This window comes from Bombina bombina, chromosome 2 (genome assembly GCF_027579735.1).
Source record: "Bombina bombina isolate aBomBom1 chromosome 2, aBomBom1.pri, whole genome shotgun sequence".
NCBI lineage: Eukaryota > Metazoa > Chordata > Amphibia > Anura > Bombinatoridae > Bombina > Bombina bombina.
The window spans coordinates 1,202,185,790-1,202,211,133 of record NC_069500.1 but is presented as its reverse complement, the minus strand read 5'-3'; the positions used below and the strand labels follow the sequence as shown (position 1 = coordinate 1,202,211,133).

The window sequence follows — 25,344 nt, the reverse complement described above, 5'->3', positions numbered from 1 at the left end:
AGTTAAAGCAAGTTATGGACAAATATATAGCAGGGTTATCCTTTAGAAGCCAGCAGGGTGAAAAAAGGGGGCACACTAAAGTATATTGCAAAGTTGTTTCTTTATGCATAATTAAACATTTTAAATAAAAATATCAAGGTGTTTACTGTTCCTTTAAGGGAGAATGACTCCATCAAAAAAGGTAGACCACTTGGTCTTACAATAAAGATACTAAACTCGCAAGCAGTGTAGTGCATGCAGTCCCATTCACTTTTTTTTGCTTGTGATGACAGACTGTGTCTGTGTGTGTGTTTGTAGAGAGAGACAGAAACTGTATGTGTACATATAGACACACAGACACATATAGACACACAGACACATATAGACACACAGACACATATAGACACACAGACACATATAGACACACAGACACATATAGACACACAGACACATATAGACACACAGACACATATAGACACACAGACACAAAACATAGGAATGGACCGCACTCAGACCGGACCAGGTACACATCCTAAATCATTGTAAACGCCACAGCCATGAACACTGACAGCTGTACAGTTCCCAGCAACCCAGGCACTTAACCCCTGAGCTGCCTGTGTGACAGGCCCATAGGGAAACTTACAAAAACACACAGGAAACCTGGCACTCACCAGCAGGCATATACATTTATATTACAGGTCTATTGGAAAAACTCATCAGATGTGGGCCTGAAGATAGTTACTGTATTTGTGCAGACAAGCAGCCTGCACACTGTTTGCATGTTATACATTTTTCCTTTAAGTGGGGAAAAATGGTGCTGCAGGGCACAAACAAAATCAGCAGCAATGAAGATGATGGGGGCCCAGCTAACTACCACCTTAGCTCTTCTTCTCTAAGGAGGAAGCATGCTATATACAGATGAACTCCCTTCATTATTAATTAAACCAAACAACAAAATGATACTCTGAGCCAATGGAATCTGTTAAATTAGGTTTTAGAGGATTGTGATATCCTTACCCAGAATCCCCAGTCCCAACAGAAGCACTAGTTTTCTGTGGAAAATGTCATCTGATTGGTTTAGATATGCAGATAAAGTATACAATTTAAATATCTATTTTGTATAATTAAATATTAATACAATGCTATGTTAGGAATGTTTAATAGTCACAGCTGTGCCGGACTAATAAACTAGACATTTAAGGGACAGTATACACCAATTTTCATATAAGTGCATGTAATAGATACTACTATAAAGAAGAATATGCACAGATACTGATCTAAAAATACATTCTAAAACTTTTAAAAACTTCTTTAGAAGCTCTGTTTAGCATTCTTGATGAGATAGTCTGGGACACCCACTGAAAGGGGCTGAGTAAACAAAAAGACCAGAAAACAAAACAAAACTATACATTGTTACTAAAGCACCACCAGATGGGCTATATAAATGTATCATCTACAAAAAACATTCATGCAAAGAAAATTCTAGTGTACAATGTCCCTTTAACACCAAAATGACTGACAGGTATCACTTTGGAGAAGTTGGGTTACTTTAAAAGTGACAGTTTACACCCAAATTGTTATTGTTTAAAAATATAGACAACGCCTTTACTACCCATTCCCCAAGCTTTGCACAACCAAGATTGTTATATTAATATAATTTATAACGTTTATACCTCTAAATTTCTGCCCGTTTCTAAGCCACTACAGACAGCCTCTTATCACATGCTTTTTTATTAGCTTTTCACAACAGGAGACTGCTAGTTCATGCGAGTCATATATATATATATATATATTGCGCTCTCTCTCGAAATGTTGTGGTTGACATTGCTTTAATTGGCTAAAATGCAAGTCAATAGATAATACACAAATAGCCATGCGATCAGGGGGCTGTCAAAAGAGAGAGATACAAGCTAATCACAGAGGTTAAAAGTATATTAATATAACTGGGGAATGGGTAATAAAGGGATTAGCTTTTTAAAAAACAACAATTTTGGAGTTGACTGTCCCTTTAAGGTATATACCCAGAAAAAGAGATGCCGAAATCAAGAGATCAAATGTAACTGCCTATAGAAAATGTGTTTACTTTAATCACTTAAAGCGAAGAAAAAAAATATTTGATTTATATATTTATTTATTTGATTGGTTTATTCCAATTTAACTAAAGTGACAGGAAATATTTTCTTGTATCTAGGTATATAATAGGCTGTGCAAATTTCACAGCAGATAATCAAACAACAAATTTCTCATCTTTACCTTTTATATTACAGCAGGTTTCCACCATGTTTAAAATACATCTGAATTTCCCCATTACATTGATGTGATTAGTTACTAAAGCTGCATTGAATGTGTGTCCACCTGTAAGATTTCTGTGAGTGTGCCGCTGTGCTGTAAAAGCAGCAAATAGAAATACAATACATTCTTATAGTGAACGTATTTAAATGTGATGTCTTTCCTGTTAGTCACCTTTAATTGCAGCTTTACTATAATGGTGCCAGGAAGTTACTATTGACTGCTAAAATGATATAATTTATTTTTCTTAAAAAGACACTCATCTGTATTACAAACACTGCTGTCTGCAAGTGGTGATTATGATTCACAAGCCTGAGTGACAGGGGTATGAATACTAGAGATTTGCTTCCTAGGCTTAGAAACAAGTCTGGCCCTGCTGGAAGTGCAGTAATTGTAAGTCTAGTGAGAAGCAGAAGCTATAGTTATTCCTACACACAATTAATAGAGAAGGTAACAAGTGTGTGATAGGGATTATCAGTCAAGCATTACTTATAGTCATTCTCCATTCGTATCAGTCCTTTCTATGCATTGATGTTATATGAAAGCAGAGGATTCCTTCACCTGTCTTAAATTGTAAGAAAAAAGTAAAGTGGCCAATAAATCACCAATTAACCAGTTAATATGAGGAAAAAAATAAATAAGAAGATACATAACTGATGTGGTCAGAGGACGTTGTACTCTAACATTCTTCCCTTTAATGTGTTCCCAATGGTCCATTTTACCACCTGGACTGTATTTGTGTGCAAACAGCTCCTTTGCATTTATTTTGTTATTTGAAAACTTGTCGTATCCCCACCTATACTAAATATGAGTAAAATCCTCTGTAGAAAAGTTATGTAAATAGGATATAATTGCACTTATCTCCCAGCAGGGGTAGGAGTAAATATTTTGTATCTGAAATAGCTAGTTGTGCTCATTCAACCCCCAGAAGTATTTAGCATTTCAGTACCTATAAGAGAACATTAGCAGGCCTGCATTACTTGCAGGCTCAGCCCATTGTTATGGACAGGTCGTTGAGAACAGGTGATTGTTTTAATGAACAAAACCAGCTATTTCAAAAACAAAAACACAAAAGGACAAATCTTCATACATTTCACTCTGCAATAGGTAATAAGGCATTTGGAACACATTAAAGGCATATGAAACCGTGTAACTTTAGTTAAAATAAAAAAAAATGTGTTAAACTAAAAACAACAACTTGTTTTCTTGCTAAATGATCAATTAGAAATTCTCAGTGTAGCCACTGCATGCAGCTAGATATGAGAGCTACCATTACAGAAGTTCTACTTCCTCTACTGAGCATAGGCAATTAACTAACTTGCTTCATTGCCTTGGTATATGCAGTAATGGGAGCTAGGTAAACACACTGGGTGAACTATATATGTGTAGCCACCAATTACCAACCAGCTAGCTTCCACTAGTACATTGTTGCTCCTGAACATATCTAAATATGCTTTAAAAAGAAATAGTAGAAGTATATTGGAAAGTTGTTTAAAATAAACTATTTCACATGAAGAAATAAAGGTAAATGATCAATGTGTACACAATTTAATACACTTCAGCAAGTAAAATGGATTACAGGGAATACATTAAATGGAAGTTTTACAGTTCAAAGTCTTTAAACAAGATTTTTTCCTCACTGCACCCATTGCAGATTTAGTGGACTGTGCATGATTCATGCCCCAGAGGGATTGATTAATCAGATTATTTTTTTTTTTAGCTTTTCCTAATTAGCCATAGCAAAGCAGATCAGATAAAAATAAATAAATATATATATATATATATATATATATATATATATATATAGAATTAGCCATAAAAAGAAAAAAAAAAAAAACGGCATGCCAGTAAACTAAATGATTGTAAATGCACTTAAAAGGGACACAAAATTTGGAGGATATCTGAAATGGAGCACAGGTGAGATAATCAGCCGATTAGTAAACATGGTTATTAACCTGTTCTCACCCAAGGTAATGCTGAAAATGTGGCCTGTTAGGGAGGCCTGAGAACAGGTTTGAAGACCATTTAGATAGAGCATACAATTACAAAAAAAAAACACCACAAAACACAACTTTATCAAAAAGTGCATAAAATATACACTTTGAGGCATGAGTTCCTACTGAGCATGTGCAAGAGTTCACAGTATAAACATATGTATTTTGTGATTAGCTAATAGCTGTCACATAAAACCTGGGCATGGAATAAGGAGGTAACTGAAATTTGTCAAAAAAATCTACTATTTATAAGAAATTAAAGGGACACTAAACCTAAAAAATGTCTTTATGATACTTACAGTGGGCTTTCCAGCTATCTTTCAACAGAGCTAAACTGAGAGCTTCCAAGTGTTTACACAGTTTTATACTGGATTTTTATATCAGTATCTGTGCATCTTATTCTTTATAGTAGTGTCTATTACATGCAGTTAAATGAAAATTAGTGTATACTGTCCCTTTAATTTGCTTCATTCTTTAGATCTCCTTTGTTGAAGCAATAGCAATACCTGATAATTTCCTTTTCTTCTGATGGAAAGAGTCCACAGCTGCATTCCTTACTTTTGGGAATTAAGAACCTGGCCACCAGGAGAAGACACCACAGCCAAAGGCTTAAATACTCCTCCCACTCCCCTCATCCCCCAATCATTCTGCCGAGGAACAAGGAACAGTAGAAGAATATCAGGGTGAAAGGTGCCAGAAGAATAAAATAAGGACGCCCCACAGAAAAAATACAGGTGGGGAGCTGTGGACTCGTTCCATCAGAAGAAAAGGAAATGATCAGGTAAGCATCATTTATGTTTTTCTTCTTAAATGGAAAGAGTCCATAGCTGCATTCATTACTTTTGAGAAAACAATACCCAAGCTATAGAGGACACTGAATGCCAAGAAGGGAGGGTACAAGAGGCAGCCCATTCTGAGGGCACCAAGCCTGAAACCACTGCCCATAAAAACCCCAGCTTCGTCCGAAGCCGAGAAAACTTTGAAAGGAAAAGCCCAGAGGACACTGACCCGCAGGTAGTCCAGATCCTAGCTAGAGACCGACATCAGACTTAACTGAGCCAGCAGGCCTCCAGGAGACACCGTCTCCCAACAGTCAGTTCCTCACCACTCACCCCTCCCTAAAGAAGGGAACACCAGCCTAAATTCCCAAAGGGATAGGGCCAGGAAGAACTGAAATAAAAAACCGAAAGGTCACAAATTCCGTAAAATGAAACGCCCCAGAGCAAGCCCAGCTTACAATGGCCCAGACGGGTCCCGACAGACAAGGGGGGACTACGCCTAGACCAGGAGAAACCGGAGGTATAGGACCGGGCATAGCAGCATCGTGCAAGAGCACCAAAAGACAACAGAAGACTTAGTCCTCAAGTCGTCCAGCTAAGAATACTAAGTATTCTGCTACAAAAAAAAAAACGTGCAACGAACCCAGACGAAAACCCTGAGACCAAAACATGCCGCCAACATCAAGACGGCACAGAAAATACCTGCAGAGAAGTAAAAGCGGCCAACAAAAGAACAGATCGCAAAAGACATCTCCCGGACAGAGGGCACACTCTATGCAATCCAGGCCGCCAGACCTACCCACAGGTCTTCCAAAGAAAAGGGAGGAAGCCCTAACTGCCACGGGGCCCCCAAGGGAGAGAGGTGATACCCAGAACCCAAGGTGGAGCAATCCTAGATCCACAGCCTGGAAGCCTATGGAACTAGCTACTAAGCCCACCTAGATTCTGGAGAAGTTTTCCTTTGTGAAAAGCACACTGGTCTAAAAGAGGCTGCTTCCGGGTGGTAAATCGCCATAGAACTAGCTAATGAGCTGCTGTTCGTTCCTGGTAGAGCGCTTCTCTCTTTGTATGCAAATAATATGACCATGGGGAAGTCTCCCTATGGGTGATGGGGGAAACCAGACGTGGACTCCTTGCCCAGTGTGCTTAGAGGAATGTGGCTGCACCTCACTGACGAGGCCCATAGGAGGCCGAAACGATCGTCTGGGGTTGTCATGTTCCTTGTTCAGAGGAGAATTGCCTGGTATTTCGAGGCTGGACTGACGTTACTTGGCGGGATCAGACTGATATACTTGAGGAAAGTTTTCGTTTGTGAAAAGCACACTGTTCTAAAAGATGCTACTTTCGGGTTGTAAATCGCCATAGAACTAGCTAATGAGCTGTTAGTTCCTGGTAGAGCGCTTCTCTCTTTGTATGCATGATTATAAACCCCCCTGTTCAATAACCCCCCTCAGGAGATATTAACCCCTTGATTCTAAGATACTAAACTAAAGGAGAATCACTGAGACCCTTATGTTATAGTTAGGCCCACAAGGTGGTAGCCTCTTGGGAAAAGATTTGCATTAAAGTACATTCATGAAGAAGTAAAATGAAACTATCTTACCGGAATCTACGCCGTGGAACAGAGAGAAAAGAAAGCAGGCAGCGGAGCTAAGTTAGACAGCGCTGATTGCTTGAGGAGCTGTTAACATGAGTCGGGATGGTTTTGCAGAAAGACTCTCCCTGCATCTCCGGACTATAACTTTCATCCAAGCCCTCACTGGGAGACTGAGGATTACTTAAAACTCCTGTCCCATGCTGAAGAGTACTACCCTCCATAAGAGACAAAATAAATTCTGACACTTCTCTGCCAACCTCCTGGGACGAATGGCAAAGAATGACTGGGGGATGAGGGGAGTGGGAGGAGTATTTAAACCTTTGGCTGGGGTGTCTTTGCCTCCTCCTGGTGGCTAGGTTCTTAATTCCCAAAAGTAATGAATGCAGCTGTGGATTCTTAAAATTTAAGAAGAAAATAATGAGATACGATATTACCTGAAGCTCAACCCATTGTAATAGGCTGTGGTTTAAAAGCACAAAACCAGCTACTTCATATACACAAACCTGAAAATGCAATTTCTCATACATTTTATACTCTGCAGCTGGTATAACAAGTCATTAAAAATACATTATAATAAAAACAATTTTACAGTGCACTGTCCCTTTAAATGCTTTAGATAAAATATGCTAAAACTCTCCCTCTCAGGATAAGTTTAGGTATAGCGATATTTGTTCTTCAGGTTTTTTTATCTCTGAAAATTGTGCCGGTTGCACTTCCCCAAGAGAGGCTGAAGCTCAATACTCTCTTATCAGTATTGCTATACATAAAAAAACAGAATTTATGCTTACCTGATAAATTACTTTCTCCAACGGTGTGTCCGGTCCACGGCGTCATCCTTACTTGTGGGATATTCTCTTCCCCAACAGGAAATGGCAAAGAGTCCCAGCAAAGCTGGTCACATGATCCCTCCTAGGCTCCGCCCACCCCAGTCATTCGACCGACTGACAGGAGGAAATATATATAGGAGAAATCATATGATACCGTGGTGACTGTAGTTAGAGAAAATAATTCATCAGACCTGATTAAAAAAACCAGGGCGGGCCGTGGACCGGACACACCGTTGGAGAAAGTAATTTATCAGGTAAGCATAAATTCTGTTTTCTCCAACATTGGTGTGTCCGGTCCACGGCGTCATCCTTACTTGTGGGAACCAATACCAAAGCTTTAGGACACGGATGAAGGGAGGGAGCAAATCAGGTCACCTAAACGGAAGGCACCACAGCTTGCAAAACCTTTCTCCCAAAAATAGCCTCCGAAGAAGCAAAAGTATCAAATTTGTAAAATTTGAAGGCCCATGTGGAAGCCACAGCCCTAGTGGAGTGAGCTGTGATTCTTTCAGGAGGCTGCCGTCCGGCAGTCTCATAAGCCAAACGGATAATGCTTTTAAGCCAAAAGGAAAGAGAGGTAGAAGTCGCTTTTTGACCTCTCCTTTTACCAGAATAAACAACAAACAAGGATGATGTTTGTCTGAAATCTTTAGTAGCCTCTAAATAGAATTTTAGAGCACGGACAACGTCCAAATTGTGTAACAAACGCTCCTTCTTTGAAACTGGATTCGGACACAAAGAAGGTACAACTATCTCCTGGTTAATATTTTTGTTAGAAACAACTTTAGGAAGAAAACCAGGCTTAGTACGCAAAACCACCTTATCTGCATGGAACACCAGATAAGGAGGAGAACACTGCAGAGCAGATAACTCTGAAACTCTTCTAGCAGAAGAGATTGCAACCAAAAACAAAACTTTCCAAGATAGTAACTTAATATCTACGGAATGTAAGGGTTCAAACGGAACCCCTTGAAGAACTGAAAGAACTAGATTTAAACTCCAGGGAGGAGTCAAAGGCTTGATCCTAACCAGAGCCTGAACAAATGCTTGAACATCTGGCATAGCTGCCAGTCGTTTGTGTAGTAAGACAGATAAAGCAGAAATCTGTCCCTTTAGAGAACTTGCAGATAATCCTTTCTCCAAACCTTCTTGTAGGAAGGATAGAATCTTAGGAATTTTTATCTTGTTCCATGGCAATCCTTTAGATTCACACCAACAGATATATTTTTTCCATATTTTATGGTAAATTTTTCTAGTTACAGGCTTTCTAGCCTGAATCAGAGTATCTATTACAGAATCTGAAAACCCACGCTTTGATAAAATCAAGCGTTCAATCTCCAAGCCGTCAGTTGGAGGGAAACCAGATTCGGATGTTCGAATGGACCCTGAACAAGAAGGTCCTGTCTCAAAGGTAGCTTCCATGGTGGAGCCGATGACATATTCACCAGGTCTGCATACCAAGTCCTGCGTGGCCACGCAGGAGCTATCAAGATCACCGAGGCCCTCTCCTGATTGATCCTGGCTACCAGCCTGGGAATGAGAGGAAACGGTGGGAATACATAAGCTAGGTTGAAGGTCCAAGGTGCTACTAGTGCATCTACTAGAGTCGCCTTGGGATCCCTGGATCTGGACCCGTAGCAAGGAACCTTGAAGTTCTGACGAGACGCCATCAGATCCATGTCTGGAATGCCCCATAATTGAGTTATTTGGGCAAAGATTTCCGGATGGAGTTCCCACTCCCCCGGATGGAATGTCTGACGACTCAGAAAATCCGCTTCCCAATTTTCCACTCCTGGGATGTGGATCGCAGACAAGTGGCAGGAGTGATCCTCCGCCCATTGAATTATCTCGGTCACTTCTTTCATCGCCAGGGAACTCCTTGTTCCCCCCTGATGATTGATATATGCAACAGTCGTCATGTTGTCTGATTGAAACCTTATGAATTTGGCCTTTGCTAGTTGAGGCCAAGCTTTGAGAGCATTGAATATCGCTCTCAGTTCCAGAATGTTTATCGGGAGAAGAGACTCTTCCCGAGACCATAAACCCTGAGCTTTCAGGGATTCCCAGACCGCGCCCCAGCCCACTAGACTGGCGTCTGTCGTGACAATGACCCACTCTGGTCTGCGGAAGCTCATTCCCTGTGACAGATTGTCCAGGGTCAGCCACCAACGGAGTGAATCTCTGGTCTTTTGATCTACTTGAATCATCGGAGACAAGTCAGTATAATCCCCATTCCACTGTTTGATCATGCACAGTTGTAATGGTCTTAGATGAATTCGTGCAAAAGGAACTATGTCCATTGTTGCAACCATCAAACCTATTACCTCCATGCACTGCGCTATGGAAGGACGAGGAACAGAGTGAAGTACTTGACAAGAGCTTAGAAGTTTTGATTTTCTGACCTCTGTCAGAAAAATCCTCATTTCTAAGGAATCTATTATTGTTCCCAAGAAGGGAACTCTTGTTGACGGGGACAGAGAACTTTTTTCTTTGTTCACCTTCCATCCGTGAGATCTGAGAAAGGCTAGGACGATGTCCGTATGAGCCTTTGCTTTTGACAGGGACGACGCTTGAATTAGGATGTCGTCCAAGTAAGGTACTACTGCAATGCCCCTTGGTCTTAGAACCGCTAGAAGGGACCCTAGTACCTTTGTGAAAATTCTCGGAGCAGTGGCTAATCCGAATGGAAGTGCCACAAACTGGTAATGCTTGTCCAGAAAAGCGAACCTTAGGAACTGATGATGTTCCTTGTGGATAGGAATATGTAGGTACGCATCCTTTAAATCCACGGTGGTCATAAATTGACTTTCCTGGATGGTGGGAAGGATCGTTCGAATGGTTTCCATTTTGAACGATGGAACCCTGAGAAATTTGTTTAGGATCTTCAGATCCAAAATTGGTCTGAATGTTCCCTCTTTTTTGGGAACTACGAACAGATTTGAGTAAAATCCCATTCCTTGTTCTTTTATTGGAACTGGATGTATCACTCCCATCTTTAACAGGTCTTCTACGCAATGTAAGAATGCCTGTCTCTTTATTTGGTTTGAGGATAATTGAGACCTGTGGAACCTTCCCCTTGGGGGTAGTTCCTTGAATTCCAGAAGATAACCTTGAGAAACTATTTCTAGCGCCCAAGGATCCTGAACATCTCTTGCCCAAGCCTGAGCAAAGAGAGAGAGTCTGCCCCCCACTAGATCCGGTTCCGGATCGGGGGCTATCCCTTCATGCTGTTTTGGTAGCAGTGGTAGGCTTCTTGGCCTGCTTACCCTTGTTCCAGCCTTGCATTGGTTTTCAGGCTGGTTTGGGTTGTGAAGTATTACCCTCTTGCTTAGAGGATGCAGAATTTGAGGCTGGTCCGGTTCTGCGAAAGGGACAAAAATTAGGCTTATTTTTAGCCTTAAAAGACCTATCCTGTGGGAGGGCGTGGCCCTTTCCTCCAGTGATGTCTGAAATAATCTCTTTCAAATCTGGTCCAAATAATGTTTTACCTTTGAAAGGAATGTTAAGCAATTTTGTCTTGGATGACACATCCGCTGACCAAGACTTTAGCCAAAGCGCTCTGCGCGCCACGATAGCAAACCCTGAATTTTTCGCCGCTAATCTAGCTAATTGCAAAGCGGCATCTAAAACAAAAGTTAGCCAATTTAAGTGCGTGAACTCTGTCCATAACCTCCTCATACGAAGATTCTCTACTGAGCGACTTTTCTAGTTCCTCGAACCAGAAGCACGCTGCCGTAGTGACAGGAACAATGCATGAAATTGGTTGTAGAAGGAACCCTTGCTGTACAAAAATCTTTTTAAGCAAACCCTCTAATTTTTTATCCATAGGATCTTTAAAAGCACAACTGTCTTCAATAGGAATAGTAGTGCGTTTGTTTAGAGTAGAAACCGCCCCCTCGGCACAAAAAACGTTTTAAAATAAAACCGTTACTGTCTCTTTAAATTTCAAACTGAAAACACTTTATTACTGAATATGTGAAAAAGTATGAAGGAATTGTTCAAAAATTACCACAGTGTCTTAAAGCATTAAAAGTATTGCACACCAAATTTCAGAGCTTTAACCCTTAAAATAACGGAACCGGAGCCGTTTTTACATTTAACCCCTATACAGACCCAGCTATATGCTTTGCTGAGACCCAACCAAGCCCAGAGGGGAATACGATACCAAATGACGCCTTCTATAAGCTTTTTCAGTGATTCTTAGCTCCTCACACATGCATCTGCATGCCTTGCTCTCCAAAAACAACTGCGCATTAATGGCGCGAAAATGAGGCTCTGTCTATAACTAGAAAGGCCCCCATCTGAAAAAGGTGTCCAACACAGTGCCTGCCGTTTTTCTAAACGTTCCCCAAGATTATAATACCAATTATTAGTTAGAATCTGCATAATATGCCTAGTAAAGCAATCGTTTTAGCCCAGAAAAATGTCTACCAGTTTTTAAGCCCTTTTTGAAGCCCTTTATTCTTTTATGTTTAACTAAGAAAATGGCTTACCGGTCCCCATGAGGGGAAATGACAGCCTTCCAGCATTACATGGTCTTGTTAGAAATATGGCTAGTCATACCTTAAGCAGAAAAGTCTGCTAACTGTTTCCCCCAACTGAAGTTACTTCATCTCAACAGTCCTGTGTGGAAACAGCAATCGATTTTAGTTACTGTCTGCTAAAATCATCTTCCTCTTACAAACAGAAATCTTCATCCTTTTTCTGTTTCAGAGTAAATAGTACATACCAGCACTATTTCAAAATAACAAACACTTGATAGAAGAATAAAAACTACATTTAAACACCAAAAAACTCTTAACCATCTCCGTGGAGATGTTGCCTGTGCAACGGCAAAGAGAATGACTGTGGTGGGCGGAGCCTAGGAGGGATCATGTGACCAGCTTTGCTGGGACTCTTTGCCATTTCCTGTTGGGGAAGAGAATATCCCACAAGTAAGGATGACGCCGTGGACCGGACACACCAATGTTGGAGAAAGAAAGTATTAATTGTAAATATTCTACGTGGTTTAGGTGTGGTTACTATCGTAGTACAGTAATCCACAGTACATGTTTACACAGTAACTAAGATAGGAGAATGCCTACAAGAATATGAACGTTTATATAAATATTTCTATGTATCTTGTAGATGGACAGAGAAGATTAGAATTCAATGTGTCTCTGGAATTTTAAATAAAAATGCAAAAATATAACTAAATGATCTTAAAAAAAAGACAGGATACTCCGTTTCTTTGCTCCATCTAAAACAGAATGCCTGATAGTGTATTACAGAGCTTTGTTTTTTTGAAAATTGGTGAATAAAAAAAAATTGTGTGTAAATTGTCCCCTATCAATTAGAATCCTGGCACCCAGCTGTACACAATTATCACTTCCTGTTAGCACTCCCCATATCTTACCTAAAAGGGACGCTATACCCCCAAAAAATTCCCATGATTCAAATAGAGCATAACATTTTTAACATCTTTCCAATTTATTTCTATCATGACATTTTCTTAATTTTTGTGTTATCCTTTGTTGAAAAGCAGGAAGGTAAGTTCAGGAGTGTGCACGTGTCTGCTGCACTATATGGCAGCAGTTTTGTAACAATGTTATACATTGGCAAGAGAACTAGATGACAGCACTACTTCCTGTCATGTAGTGCTCCAGGAATGTGCACACTACCTACCTAGGTATCTCTTCTACTAACAAGTGCATGAGAACAAAGCAAACTTAATAGAAGTAAATTGGAATTTAAAAAATTGTATTCTCTATCAGAATCATGAAAGAAAAATGTTGGCTTTCATGTCCCTTTAAGGTGCTCTGCACTAATTCTGCTCAATTATTAATAAATATTAAACATTTTTGTGTATAATCTCCACACCAGAAAGATTATATCAATTTAAGTATATGAAAAAAATGAGTTATTTGTAATGTGCCAACAGATTCTGTAGCAGAGGGCACCAAGACTGCAAGAAAGAGAAGGCAGACTGGGGTCAATGGATTACAGGTTCCTGCACCCTAAAGAGTTTACAATCTAATTGCTTTTTGTCACCAATTGATTGTATAACTACATTACTTTGCAAATACAGTGCATTTCTTTTCTACAATAATAGCTGCACCTAAACCACTATACTCACTGCTACTATTAAAGATTTTGCATTGCAGCCTCTCTGGGAGTGTGCAACAAAGGAGAACAAGAGAACAAAGTAAACAAACGTTTTTAATTTCATTTTGACTTTCTTGTCCCTTTAAAGCACCACACCGTTTGCTTGTTATGAGCTATGCATTAGGTTTTAGTTATCAGATTTACAAACATGTTGGTTGTAAATATGTAAACCAATAGTGGAAGTGATAATAAACCAATCAAATGCAAACACTTGTCTCAAGGTAAATCTACGGTGTTATGTAGATTTATTTACTTGAGTCAGTTAAATAATTCAAGGACCCACTGGTGAGGCCAAACCCTTTTTTTTGCATCAGTAGCAGCAATGAGAATCTCCCCAGCTCTGCACTTGTTAATTTCTGTAAGAGTTTTGTCCCATTCTTGGTAGTTCTGGGTCAGTGTTGGGCCCCAGACTTTACAGCCATACAGCAGGATTGGTACATTCCATGCCGTCCTTACTGTGCTCGTGGGCTGGGGGGCGTGCCTAGCATTATAGGCACTTCCCCCTGACCTTATCCCATCATTGAAATCACGATTTCAATTTTCTTTCATGTAATTAGCAAGAGTCCATGAGCTAGTGACGTATGGGATATACATTCCTACCAGGAGGGGCAAAGTTTCCCAAACCTCAAAATGCCTATAAATACACCCCTCACCACACCCACAATTCAGTTTTACAAACTTTGCCTCCGATGGAGGTGGTGAAGTAAGTTTGTGCTAGATTCTACGTTGATATGCGCTCCGCAGCAAGTTGGAGCCCGGTTTTCCTCTCAGCGTGCAGTGAATGTCAGAGGGATGTGAGGAGAGTATTGCCTATTTGAATGCAGTGATCTCCTTCTACGGGGTCTATTTCATAGGTTCTCTGTTATCGGTCGTAGAGATTCATCTCTTACCTCCCTTTTCAGATCGACGATATACTCTTATATATACCATTACCTCTGCTGATTCTCGTTTCAGTACTGGTTTGGCTTTCTACAAACATGTAGATGAGTGTCCTGGGGTAAGTAAATCTTATTTTCTGTGACACTCTAAGCTATGGTTGGGCACTTTGTTTATAAAGTTCTAAATATATGTATTCAAACATTTATTTGCCTTGACTCAGAATGTTCAACTTTCCTTATTTTTCAGACAGTCAGTTTCATATTTGGGATAATGCATTTGAATTAATCATTTTTTTCTTACCTTCAAAAATTTGACTCTTTTTTCCCTGTGGGCTGTTAGGCTCGCGGGGGCTGAAAATGCTTCATTTTATTGCGTCATTCTTGGCGCGGACTTTTTTGGCGCAAAAAATTCTTTTCCGTTTCCGGCGTCATACGTGTCGCCGGAAGTTGCGTAATTTTTTGACGTTATTTTGCGCCAAAAATGTCGGCGTTCCGGATGTGGCGTCATTTTTGGCGCCAAAAGCATTTAGGCGCCAAATAATGTGGGCGTCTTATTTGGCGCTAAAAAATATGGGCGTCGCTTTTGTCTCCACATTATTTAAGTCTCATTTTTTTATTGCTTCTGGTTGCTAGAAGCTTGTTCTTTGGCATTCTTTCCCATTCCTGAAACTGTCATTTAAGGAATTTGATAAATTTTGCTTTATATGTTGTTTTTTCTCTTACATATTGCAAGATGTCTCACGTTGCATCTGAGTCAGAAGATACTACAGGAAAATCGCTGTCTAGTGCTGGATCTACCAAAGCTAAGTGTATCTGCTGTAAACTTTTGGTAGCTATTCCTCCGGCTGTTTGTATTAATTGTCATGACAAACTTGTTAAAGCAGATAATATTTCCTTTAGTAATGTACCATTGCCTGTTGCAGTTCCCTCAACATCTAAGGTGCAGAATGTTCCTGATAACATGAGATTTTGTTTCTGAATCCATAAAGAAGGCTATGTCTGTTATTTCTCCTTCTAGTAAACATAAAAAATCTTTTAAAACTTCTCTCTCTACAGATGAATTTTTAAATGAACATCATCATTCTGATTCTGATGACTCTTCTGGTTCAGAGGATTCTGTCTCAGAGGTTGATGCTGATAAATCTTCATATTTATTTAAAATGGAATTTATTCGTTCTTTACTTAAAGAAGTACTAATTGCTTTAGAAATTGAGGATTCTGGTCCTCTTGATACTAATTCTAAACGTTTAGATAAGGTATTTAAATCTCCTGTGGTTATTCCAGAAGTTTTTCCTGTTCCTAATGCTATTTCTGCAGTAATTTCCAAAGAATGGGATAAATTGGGTAATTCATTTACTCCTTCTAAACGTTTTAAGCAATTATATCCTGTGCCGTCTGACAGATTAGAATTTTGGGACAAAATCCCTAAAGTTGATGGGGCTATTTCTACCCTTGCTAAACGTACTACTATTCCTACGTCAGATGGTACTTCGTTTAAGGATCCTTTAGATAGGAAAATTGAATCCTTTCTAAGAAAAGCTTATCTGTGTTCAGGTAATCTTCTTAGACCTGCTATATCATTGGCTGATGTTGCTGCAGCTTCAACTTTTTGGTTGGAAACTTTAGCGCAACAAGTAACAGATCATGATTCTCATGATATTATTCTTCTTCAGCATGCTAATAATTTTATCTGTGATGCCATTTTTTATCAGAGTTGATGTCAGGTTTATGTCTCTAGCTATTTTAGCTAGAAGAGCTTTATGGCTTAAGACTTGGAATGCTGATATGGCTTCTAAATCAACTCTACTTTCCATTTCTTTCCAGGGTAACAAATTATTTGGTTCTCAGTTGGATTCTATTATCTCAACTGTTACTGGTGGGAAAGGAACTTTTTTACCACAGGATAAAAAATCTAAGGGTAAAAACAGGGCTAATAATCGTTTTCGTTCCTTTCGTTTCAACAAAGAACAAAAGCCTAATCCTTCATCCTCAGGAGCAGTTTCAGTTTGGAAACCATCTCCGGTCTGGAATAAATCCAAGCCTGCTAGAAAGGCAAAGCCTGTTTCTAAGTCCACATGAAGGTGCGGCCCTCATTCCAGCTCAGCTGGTAGGGGCAGGTTACGTTTTTTCAAAGAAATTTGGATCAATTCTGTTCACAATCTTTGGATTCAGAACATTGTTTCAGAAGGGTACAGAATTGGTTTCAAGATGAGACCTCCTGCAAAGAGATTTTTTCTTTCCCGTGTCCCAGTAAATCCAGTGAAAGCTCAAGCATTTCTGAATTGTGTTTCAGATCTAGAGTTGGCTGGAGTAATTATGCCAGTTCCAGTTCCGGAACAGGGGATGGGGTTTTATTCAAATCTCTTCATTGTACCAAAGAAGGAGAATTCCTTCAGACCAGTTCTGGATCTAAAAATATTGAATAGTTATGTAAGGATACCAACGTTCAAGATGGTAACTGTAAGGACTATCTTGCCTTTTGTTCAGCAAGGGCATTATATGTCCACAATAGATTTACAGGATGCATATCTGCATATTCCGATTCATCCAGATCATTATCAGTTCTTGAGATTCTCTTTTCTGGACAAGCATTACCAGTTTGTGGCTCTGCCGTTTGGCCTAGCTACAGCTCCAAGAATTTTTACAAAGGTTCTCGGTGCCCTTCTGTCTGTAATCAGAGAACAGGGTATTGTGGTATTTCCTTATTTGGACGATATCTTGGTACTTGCTCAGTCTTTACATTTAGCAGAATCTCATACGAATCGACTTGTGTTGTTTCTTCAAGATCATGGTTGGAGGATCAATTTACCAAAAAGTTCATTGATTCCTCAGACAAGGGTAACTTTTCTGGGTTTCCAGATAGATTCAGTGTCCATGACTCTGTCTTTAACAGACAAGAGACGTCTAAAATTGATTTCAGCTTGTCGAAACCTTCAGTCACAATCATTCCCTTCGGTAGCCTTATGCATGGAAATTCTAGGTCTTATGACTGCTGCATCGGACGCGATCCCCTTTGCTCGTTTTCACATGCGACCTCTTCAGCTCTGTATGCTGAATCAATGGTGCAAGGATTACACAAAGATATCTCAATTAATATCTTTAAAACCGATTGTTCGACACTCTCTAACGTGGTGGACAGATCACCATCGTTTAATTCAGGGGGCTTCTTTTGTGCTTCCGACCTGGACTGTAATTTCAACAGATGCAAGTCTCACAGGTTGGGGAGCTGTGTGGGGATTTCTGACGGCACAAGGAGTTTGGGAATCTCAGGAGGTGAGATTACCGATCAATATTTTGGAACTCCGTGCAATTTTCAGAGCTCTTCAGTTTTGGCCTATTCTGAAGAGAGAATCGTTCATTTGTTTTCAGACAGACAATGTCACAACTGTGGCATATCAATCATCAAGGAGGGACTCACAGTCCTCTGGCTATGAAAAAAGTATCTCGAATTTTGGTTTGGGCGGAATCCAGCTCCTGTCTAATCTCTGCGGTTCATATCCCAGGTATAGACAATTGGGAAGCGGATTATCTCAGTCGCCAAACGTTGCATCCGGGCGAATGGTCTCTTCACCCAGAGGTATTTCTTCAGATTGTTCAAATGTGGGAACTTCCAGAAATAGATCTGATGGTGTCTCATCTAAACAAGAAACTTCCCAGGTATCTGTCCAGATCCCGGGATCCTCAGGCGGAGGCAGTGGATGCATTATCACTTCCTTGGAAGTATCATCCTGCTTATATCTTTCCGCCTCTAGTTCTTCTTCCAAGAGTAATCTCCAAGATTCTGAAGGAATTCTCGTTTGTTCTGCTGGTAGCTCCGGCATGGCCTCACAGGTTTTGGTATGCGGATCTTGTCCGGATGGCCTCTTGCCAACCGTGGACTCTTCCGTTAAGACCAGACCTTCTGTCTCAAGGTCCTTTTTTCCATCAGGATCTGAAATCCTTAAATTTAAAGGTATGGAGATTGAACGCTTGATTCTTGGTCAAAGAGGTTTCTCTGACTCTGTGATTAATACTATGTTACAGGCTCGTAAATCTGTATCTAGAGAGATATATTATAGAGTCTGGAAGACTTATATTTCTTGGTGTCTTTCTCATCATTTTTCTTGGCATTCTTTTAGAATACCGAGAATTTTACAGTTTCTTCAGGATGGTTTAGATAAGGGTTTGTCCGCAAGTTCCTTGAAAGGTCAAATCTCTGCTCTTTCTGTTCTTTTTCACAGAAAGATTGCTAATCTTCCTGATATTCATTGTTTTGTACAAGCTTTGGTTCGTATAAAACCTGTCATTAAGTCAATTTCTCCTCCTTGGAGTTTGAATTTGGTTCTGGGAGCTCTTCAAGCTCCTCCGTTTGAACCTATGCATTCATTGGACATTAAATTACTTTCTTGGAAAGTTTTGTTCCTTTTGGCCATCTCTTCTGCCAGAAGAGTTTCTGAATTATCTGCTCTTTCTTGTGAGTCTCCTTTTCTGATTTTTCATCAGGATAAGGCGGTGTTGCGAACTTCTTTTGAATTTTTACCTAAAGTTGTGAATTCCAACAACATTAGTAGAGAAATTGTGGTTCCTTCATTATGTCCTAATCCTAAGAATTCTAAGGAGAAATCGTTGCATTCTTTGGATGTTGTTAGAGCTTTGAAATATTATGTTGAAGCTACTAAGTCTTTCCGAAAGACTTCTAGTCTATTTGTTATTTTTTCCGGTGCTAGAAAAGGCCAGAAAGCTTCTGCCATTTCTTTGGCATCTTGGTTGAAATCTTTAATTCATCTTGCCTATGTTGAGTCGGGTAAAACTCCGCCTCAGAGGATTACAGCTCATTCTACTAGGTCAGTTTCTACTTCCTGGGCGTTTAGGAATGAAGCTTCGGTTGATCAGATTTGCAAAGCAGCAACTTGGTCCTCTTTGCATACTTTTACTAAATTCTACCATTTTGATGTATTTTCTTCTTCCGAAGCAGTTTTTGGTAGAAAAGTACTTCAGGCAGCGGTTTCAGTTTGAATCTTCTGCTTATGTTTTTTCATTAAACTTTATTCTGGGTGTGGATTATTTTCAGCAGGAATTGGCTGTCTTTATTTTATCCCTCCCTCTCTAGTGACTCTTGTGTGGAAAGATCCACATCTTGGGTAATCATTATCCCATACGTCACTAGCTCATGGACTCTTGCTAATTACATGAAAGAAAACATAATTTATGTAAGAACTTACCTGATAAATTCATTTCTTTCATATTAGCAAGAGTCCATGAGGCCCGCCCTTTTTTTGTGGTGGTTATGATTTTGTATAAAGCACAATTATTCCAATTCCTTATTTTATATGCTTTCGCACTTTTTTATCACCCCACTTCTTGGCTATTCGTTAAACTGAATTGTGGGTGTGGTGAGGGGTGTATTTATAGGCATTTTGAGGTTTGGGAAACTTTGCCCCTCCTGGTAGTAATGTATATCCCATACGTCACTAGCTCATGGACTCTTGCTAATATGAAAGAAATGAATTTATCAGGTAAGTTCTTACATAAATTATGTTTTTTACTTATTTGTTTACATCGGAACTTTGTTTCGATGTAACAAATAAGTACAGTCAGGAAGGGTTAAAGTGATGGTCAGCAAACTTTTATAGTTACAATATTTGTAATCAAACTAAAAGATGCGGATTTTCATTCATAAAATGGCTTTGGAAACACTTTTTTTTTACGAATTACCCTTTCATGTTTATGTTGGTGTTCCTCTGCCCGTAAAGATACTCTATGTCCTACTTCACTGACGATTCAGGCTGCAGCCAATCACATTGCGCCACCTTTGCTGGACGCCACTGTTTTGTAGGAGGGTTTCGACCGGCTAGTGTCTTCTTGATTGCATGGAGGGCTCTAAGGGCTTTTTCTTGCAGACAGTTTAAAGCTTGTTGATGCACTCAGTGTAAGGCCCAGATAGGTATAATTCAATGTGTGCCCAAAACTTTAGAGTTTGAGTGTTTGCTGGAGATTTTTTTGGCTTTTTCTGGAAAATCGTGACCTTAAAGGGACATTATACACTAGATTTTTCTTTGCATAAATGTTTTGTAGATGATCCATTTATATATCCCATACAGGTTTGTTTTTTTAAAGAAAATTGTATAGATTTGCTTTTTTTAAATAGTATTGTGCTGAATTTCAGACTCCTAACCAAGCCCCAAAGTTTTAGAAGTAGACTGTTGTCTACCTACTCCAGCTTGCTCCTGTTTGTGTAAAGAGTTTTCATATACAGAGGAAGGGGGAGGTGTCTACTCTTTTTGCTAGACAACCACTTTCAGTAGGTGTTGCAGCTAACCTTTTCAACAGAGTTAAAAACTGGGAGCATCTAAGTTTTTAAATTGTTTTATACTGGATTTTTATATCACTATCTGTGTATATTAATCTTTATAGTAGTGTCTATTACAGGGAGTTATATGAAAATTGGTGTATACTGTCCCTTTAAAGGGATATGAAACCCACATCTTTTCTTTCATGTTTTCAGAGTATTTATTTTTAAGCAACTTCCTAATTTACTTGATTTTTCTTTTTCATCGATTTTTCTTTGTTCTATTTGTAAGAGCGGGAATGTAAGCTTAGGAGCTGGCCCATTTTTGGTTCAGAACCCTGGGTAGTGCTTCTATTTGTTGGCTACATTTAGTCACCAATCAACAAGCACTACCCAAGTGCTGAAACAAAAATGGGCTGGCTCCAAAGTTTACATTCCTGCTTATTTAGAGGAGCTAATCTGGGCTTAAGTCTGCAGTTGAAAAGGCTAACCCCAGTCATAATGTTAGTAATATAGTACATTGTTTGCCAATTAGGGAAAGATGTGTAAGGTTAGCCTACATGAGAATGGGGAAAAATAAATAATGGACTATAATGTTAGGCTGTTTTTCTATGCATAGCCAAACCCTTTACATTAAAATCTCAAGCCGTTTACTGTCCCTTTTAATAGAACTGTAATCAGAGGGGGGAGATATACCAGTTCCAAGGCATCAGAGTAGTTCATTTTAGCCACTTTGATCTATAAAGAATTTGACAAAATTCAAATTAGATTTTTGTGTGTGACAAATTTCAAAGTTAGTTCTATTATCTTCTACCGTGTCATGTGACAGCCATCAGCCAACCACAAAATGTACATACGGTTAACTCTTGCACATGCTCAGTAAGAGATGGTGCCTCAGAGTGTAACTATAAAACGATTGCGCACATGTATATAATGGAAGTGAACTTGAAAGCCATTTAAAAACTTGCATGCTCTTTCTGAAAACAAAATTGCCAGGAATTATGCAATTCTATTGTATTTAGTGATTTTTTAAAGACAAGCATACACCCCTAAAGCCTACCTATGTATGCTTGTCAGCAAAGGATACCAGGAGAACAAAGTAGATTTGGACATTTTGAAAAAGTTAAACTCCACTTCATGGAAATAATTTGAATTTTGACTTTTCCGTCCCTTTAAAAAAAAAAAAAGGACAATAAACCCTTTCAGATTTTTATATAAAATGTTTAGTTAGGCATAATTAACTCTGCAATATAATTTATTATTTATTTTGCCCCTTCATGTAATTTAGCTCTACAGATTTTCTAACGCTCCCTGCTAACTTCTCAAAGCTAACCCTGCTACATATCTTTTCCAGATTGGCTTCATCAGATAACTGTAAAACAATGCATGTTATACTAACTTTATGACCACGGCTAGCCTGATTTTCTGTGGACTAAAGTCCAGATTGTCTCATCCTAATAAGGTTAGTGGTGGGTAGAGTTTCTGGTAACTACAAAGTATTTACTGTCCCTTTAAGAAAAAGAAAAATCACACACTGAAGGTCATTACAAAGCTAAACTCTAGACCAGCAGTGATAAGCCAAGTGCTCAGCATACAGCTGCAAAACATTACACAGATAAGGACTTTCCATAGGACATTTATGTTAACCTGATCACAGCCACACTTCTGTATTGCTGAGTAAACATTGAGTTTCCCTGGCAGGATGGTGTAAACAGGCTGAAAATAGATATTCAGGGGGGGGGGGGTTCTTCCTTAGATCATCTTTTTTACTGACAGCTTTCATAACCTATTGTTCTGAGAATACAACTAGACTTTAGATGTGAAAAAAACAAGTAGAACACCCAAACATTGTAATATTCCAATCCATTTATACTTTAACCAGGCTTTTAACCCCTGTGTGACCATAGAGGGCTGTAGCACTTTATGTAGTAACTAATTTACCTTATAGCCAAGGGGTTACATTTAGAGCAAGTTTACCGTGCACACATTATGCAGTGTCCTGTGCAGACTTGCACTGAGCACCATTTGCTGATAGCACTAACCTCACACAGCATAGGGGCTATAGCTAGGTGTATCCTCCTGCGGAATTGGAACCATGGAGTGGAACTCTCCTACTTTAAAGTGACAGCAAAGTCAAAATTAAACTCATGATTCAGACGGAGCATGCCATTTTTAACAGCTTTCACTTGTATTATAGAATTTGCTTTGTTCTTTTGATATTCTTTGTTGAAGACTAAACATAAGTAGACTGAAAGGAGCTTAGGAGAGTGTACATGTCTAGCAATCTATGGGAACAGTGTATGTAATTGTTGCAAACACTGCTGCCAGATGGCTAAAGACACGTGCACGTTCCTGAGCTCACCTAGAATTACTATTTAACAAACGATACTAAGAACTAAATAAAATTGATAACAGAAGTACAGTGGAAAGATGTTTAAAAATGTCAGCATCTATCAAATCAGTTTTAAGGTTTCATTTTGACTTCACTGGTCCTCTAAATTCATTCACACAATCTTCCTGTGTTACATACATACTGTGAAGCTCATTTAAAGGGAAACTGTACACTAGATTTTTCTTTGCACAAATGTTTTGTAGATGATACATTTATATAGCCCATTTGAGAGTGTTTTGTAACAATGTATAGTGTTGCTTATTTTTTAACAACATTGTGCTGATTTTCAGACTCCTTACCAAGCCCCAAAGTATCAGATGTATACACGCGTTTAAAGACTACTGCTGGCTCCTGTGCGTAATCTGTCTCTTCACATGCAGTATTCATCTTTATAGTAGTGTCTAATACATGCTGTTATATAAAAATTTGCGTATACTGTCATTTTAAATTATTTAAAGGAACTTTAAACTGAAAATTGTATTGGCAATAATGCTTCTAATAAAAACAATGTTGCAGCATGTAAATAAAAACCTCCATGTACCCTCATAACACTATGGGCTCGATTTATCCAGCTGGGGCGGACAGGGGCGTACATATGCCTCTGGTGGCTAGCAATCTGCTTCCGGAATTTAAGATTGAACACGAGCGATATGCGTCATGTATTCACTGAGGTGTCATGTATTCACTGAGTGCACCCTCATTCTAACACCATGTGGCTCAGAGAGATGGAGGTGTCATGTATTCACTGAGTGCACCCTCAATCTAACACCATGCGGCTCAGAGAGATGGAGGTGTCATGTATTCACTGAGTGCACCCTCAATCTAACACCATGCTGCTCAGAGAGATGGAGGTGTCAGGTATTCACTAAGTGCACCCTCAATCTAACACCATGCGGCTCAGAGAGATGGAGGTGTCATGTATTCACTGAGTGCACCCTCAATCTTACACCATGCGGCTCAGAGAGATGGAGGTGTCATGTATTCACTGAGTGCACCCTCAATCTAACACCATGCTGCTCAGAGAGATGGAGGTGTCAGGTATTCACTAAGTGCACCCTCAATCTAACACCATGCGGCTCAGAGAGACAGAGGTGTCATGTATTCACTGAGTGCACCCTCAATCTAACACCATGCTGCTCAGAGAGATGGAGGTGTCAGGTATTCACTAAGTGCACCCTCAATCTAACACCATGCGGCTCAGAGAGACAGAGGTGTCAGGTATTCACTGAGTGCACCCTCAATCTAACACCATGCTGCTCAGAGAGACAGAGGTGTCAGGTATTCACTGAGTGCACCCTCTATCTAACACCATGCTGCTCAGAGAGATGGAGGTGTCAGGTATTCACTGAGTGCACCCTCTATCTAACTCCATGCTGCTCAGAGAGATGGAGGTGTCAGGTATTCACTGAGTGCACCCTCATTCTAACACCATGCTGCTCAGAGAGATGGAGGTGTCAGGTATTCACTGAGTGCACCCTCATTCTAACACCATGCGGCTCAGAGATGGAGGTGTCAGGTATTCACTGAGTGCACCCTCATTCTAACCCCATGCTGCTCAGAGAGATGGAGGTGTCATGTATTCACTGAGTGCACCCTCATTCTAACACCATGCTGCTCAGAGAGATGGAGGTGTCAGAATGAGGGTGCACTGAGTGAATACCTGACACCTCCATCTCTCTGAGCAGCATGGTGTTAGAATGAGGGTGCACTCAGTGAATACATGACACCTCCATCTCTCTGAGCAGCATGGTGTTAGAATGGGGGTGCACTGAGTGAATACCTGACACCTCCATCTCTCTGAGCAGCATGGTGTTAGAATGAGGGTGCACTGAGTGAATACCTAACACCATGCGGCTCAGAGAGATGGAGGTGTCAGGTATTCACTCAGTTCACCCTCATTCTAACCCCATGCTGCTCAGAGAGATGGAGGTGTCAGGTATTCACTGAGTGCACCCTCATTCTAACACCATGCTGCTCAGAGAGATGGAGGTGTCATGTATTCACTGAGTGCACCCTCATTCTAACACCATGCGGCTCAGAGAGATGGCAGTGACGTGTATTATCATTGTGCACCATCAATACAACGCCATGGTGCTCAGAGATGGAGAAGGGAATATATTCACCAGTGCTGAATCAAACAGTCACTACCTACACAATATTTAAATGCAAATACATGGTCTTAAGATGGCTATTTATA

The 25,344-nt window shown here is 39.8% G+C and overlaps 1 protein-coding gene across 5 annotated transcripts in view; it reads right to left on the bottom strand.

Moving 5' to 3' along the window:
* Positions 1 to 25,344, bottom strand: part of MTUS1 (microtubule associated scaffold protein 1) — a 938,324-nt gene that overhangs the window by 54,433 nt on the left and 858,547 nt on the right. The window lies entirely within an intron of this gene.